A 4004-nucleotide genomic window follows, 5' to 3' on the forward strand; every position below is an offset into this window, starting at 1 on the left:
TTTTGTCGAAAAATGCCCCAAAAAACCTTCATAAAAATTTTTCAAAGGCATGTATCAAGAAAATGAAAAAAACGCCTAGGGGTATTGGCCCACTCTACCTCCTTGCCAAATTTCAGGTCATTTGACTAAAAAATGACAGAGTTGAATCCCTTTGACTGTGTGGCAGGAGGAGAAGGAGAAGAAGAAACATGAGGGAACACAATATATTTCATCCATACCATGGTATGGACTGAAATATAAATACAATAGTCCAAATCGTTGCTTCAAAGGGAACTGAAATGTCCAACTGTTCATAAATCCTGTGTAACACTGATGGAGTGAGCGGCAATTTCTGATGAGGTGTATGCTGCATTCGCTTGCTGAATCCCCGTTTCAGTAGTCCCAAGTCCGGTGAATCAAACGCGGCAGTGTCCCAGCCGAACAACGTGTGCAAGGTCTTAAAACCGCTAATATAATTCGCAATTGACCCCGGTGCTCTGAAAGAACGACTTAAAAACTGAGAAAACGTCTCCAGTGTGTCCACGGTGGCTGGAAAGGCAGTTATATCATAAAATGTACAAAACAAAAGATAAGTCCTCAACTGTGTTCTAAGATTTGACCAAGTTCCTTCCGCGAAGGCAGCAACTTTTGTCCGACGTGCCTGTTCTCGCAAGTATCTCAGGTCTGTCTTAGCTGCAACAAAAAAACACAAAGAAAGCAAACTGTCAGTAAGGGCAATCCAGGACGAAATCTTCCTGAAATACCGGTATTTCTATCGTGTCCACATCCTCTGTCAAGATGTGAAACTGTTCAGCATGTCTCGATGAGAGATGCCATCGCGACAAGTGGTCGGCGACTCGGTTCTCCCGTCCTTGAATATGCTCTGCCCGTAAGACGAAATCGCACGATACCGCGATAAGCAAAAGCTCTCTTGCACTATGAAGCGAATCCTTGTCTCTTGAACGTCCCGAATTCAACACAAGTCAAACGGGGCAATAGGCTCAATACATGTCGCAATCTGTACCCAGAAAGAAAACTCTGTTGTTTGTCTGCGGTGCTTCTTCTTCTTTCCTTAAACGACCTCCTTCGTCTTGTCGAAGATTATGTCGTTCTTGGGTGTACTGCTCAAGGGGGGTGGGGGGGTGGGTAATGTACTAAGGAAGTGGAGAATTCAAGGGAGGGATTACAGCTTGGACTTGAAGACCTCTAAATTGCTACTAAGAGCAGTGTGAGCCGGCAGACTGTTCCACTCTCTGATTGTTCGTGGAAAGAACTACTGAAGTAGACAAATTTGTTTGTCTCTTCCCTCTCTTTTCAAGCAAGAAAGTCATTCATAGATGTGAAATGATGATTAGAACTAGCATGTTTTACAAAATGTGACTCTAAGAGATGCCGCAGCATTGTTGTTATGTGATATAAGACATGATCACATGTTGGGTGGAGACATTTCGCCTTCTTTACTCTGACCGCTGCATCATCCTGTTGTTGCTTATGGACTCAATTTGGGAAATCGCCTTCCTCATGTGCAACATTGGGTGTATTCCCGGGCTCTCTGGCGCGTACTCCTCCATCGACTTGTTCAGCTTCTCGTAAAGGTCTTTGTTAATTGTTAATGAGGATATTCTATAAATCTGTTGCATGCCATGATAGGACTATTCAGACTTGTGACATGTGTAATTGGACAGGAGAGGAACATGGCCATATAATATTATGTAAATTGGGGGCTAATTTGCATAATTCATAAGAAAAAGCTATAATTTCATTGTTTTTAACTGCCAGGAATTTGATGTTTGTGGCGTTTGGAGGGTGAGCAAAGCTGAATATCATTAAACATAATTTATTCAAATTAAGACCTCATATGCATAATCTAATATAAATTAAGGTGAACATCAGTTGGCGAAGGTATGAGATCGTGGAACTCTAGTTGTATATAATGCACAAATCCATTTTTGTTTACCTTTCATGTTCTTTTGACTGCAAGGGTACGTTCCTTAGGTTATTGAGGCAATACAACACACCAAATTGAATTACATGTATTCAAATTTTATTTCCATAGAATCTTCTCAACAGTAACAGGAAAAGTAACAGAAGAGCGATCTAATTTAATCGCGTATATGAATAGCATTCACGTGCACAGTACTAGTGTGCTGTACAGTCTCGGCCGTTTTGACGATGGGGGCCTACATTTTGGACACTCTCAGTCTTCCAATGGCATGCTCCTTGCTTCTTTGGCCGAGAGTCCAATGCTAGTACATCTGTAGTGAAACCATTCGGAGCACAGGTTAAACTTTCCGATGCTCTGTGGCCGTCTGCAGTCACAGTAACTGTCTCTACAGTGATTCTCCGTTCTGTCTTCCTTTTCAGGAACTTTGGAAAGGCTGTCAGGTTCTCTGCTTCCAGGCAGGACAACAGTTAAATTTCTATAATAAAGTTTAACAACAATAACAACAAAACAACTGGCATTGATGTATACTGAACTACAAAACAGCAAACCCAGCATGTATAGCATGTATAGTCACATGTATAGCATTCACATGCACAGTATTAGTAAGGGGGATGGGGATGGGTTAGCACCAACTTTGTGAAAAACGCATTCTAAAATATGGAGATGGTCCATCTAAATATGGAAATGTAAAACCTTTGTCAATTCTTAAATGCTAACCCCCCCTGTACATAACCCCTGAAGTTTTACCATTGACGATGCATTAGCCTATTTTAGGCTATAACAACAATGTATCAGATGGTATGTATTAGCACCAACTTTGTCAAATATGCATACTAAAATATGGAGATGGTCCACCTAAACACGTTTTCCCACGGCAGCCGCGATAATAGAGCACCCCATGATCCAGAAAAAAGTCCTGGGCTCTTTGGCGCAACGTCCGCTTCTGTTTTTTGGAATATCCCTCTGCCTGGATATTTTCCCTTCTGAAGGTAGATAAGGATTTGACTATACATGACAGACTATACATTCTCCCCTCTCTTAGTCCGTCAGCTAACTTTTGCAAGATGGCGGGAATATGTCACATGATTTTTTTAATCCAATCACGACGACGTACACTCGCCACATTTGAACTGTAGGTACTTGGTCATAGACATGCAATACCATTACATATGTACTGTTGGCTGAGTTGGTAAGTGGGTTGAGTACTGTCCACCAAACAGTCATGAGTCATGGGTTCAAATCCACGGGGTGACTTTTTTTATTTTTAAACCCGTAATATTTTTAACATTCAATAGCTTTTATAGCAATTATTCTTACTCAAAAAATGTCACAAAGTTTTATTTTTCCGACGGGACCAGGCTTCGAGATTTTTTTCTGTCCCTATTTAAGACTTTTGACAATTTTAAAATCTTCCTCAGGAATGTCAATCTATTACACTTGATCTATGACATAGAACAGCTTACCAAATAAATGTGTGGTGCTAAGCAGAGAAATATTGGTCATGTCTTAAAAATGATTTTTAAAAAATCAATAATGAAGAATGACATAACGTTGAATTAATCACACATTCTTCTTGGAACTAAGGGACACTATTGCAACCAATCATTGGGCACAGTCACCATTATTGCGCTGTGCTGAAATACGTCACATTAGTCCAGGGAAACTTGTAAAACTCTCGATTACAACATTAAAGTATGGTTTTATCACACTAAAATGCAGTTTCAACTATATACCGGGCAGACAGAACAATTTTCAAAATGTTTGGCAGGGGGGTGCGAGATCACCGGGGGGGGGGGGGTGCGAAAACACTAGTTTGGGGGGTGCGAAAATACTAGCTTGGGGGTGCGAGATCACTAGCGAGATGTCCATCCCGTGCAGCCTCCCTTCCGGACCAAGGTGCTGGTCAAGCGGCTCCTCTCTGGTCAGCCTCAGGACTTCCTTCTTAGCCTCTACCGCACGCTGAATCTCTGTCAGATCCAGGTTCTTTTGCTGGAAACACTTGCTCAGGGCGGAGAGGTGTGGCAGCACATCGCACAACAGGTATAGTGTAGCTGAGTATTACCCGATCTTCAAAAGTATT

The 4004-nt window shown here is 41.7% G+C and overlaps 1 pseudogene; it reads right to left on the bottom strand.

Moving 5' to 3' along the window:
- Positions 1-244: 244 nt before the first annotated feature.
- On the bottom strand, positions 245-3732 carry LOC109475767 (annotated as a pseudogene).
- Between the last annotated feature and the right edge of the window lie 272 nt (positions 3733-4004).

The sequence above is a fragment of the Branchiostoma belcheri genome, unplaced genomic scaffold, assembly GCF_001625305.1.
Source record: "Branchiostoma belcheri isolate BF01 breed outbred unplaced genomic scaffold, Haploidv18h27 scaffold1037, whole genome shotgun sequence".
In the NCBI taxonomy this organism is placed as follows: domain Eukaryota; kingdom Metazoa; phylum Chordata; class Leptocardii; order Amphioxiformes; family Branchiostomatidae; genus Branchiostoma; species Branchiostoma belcheri.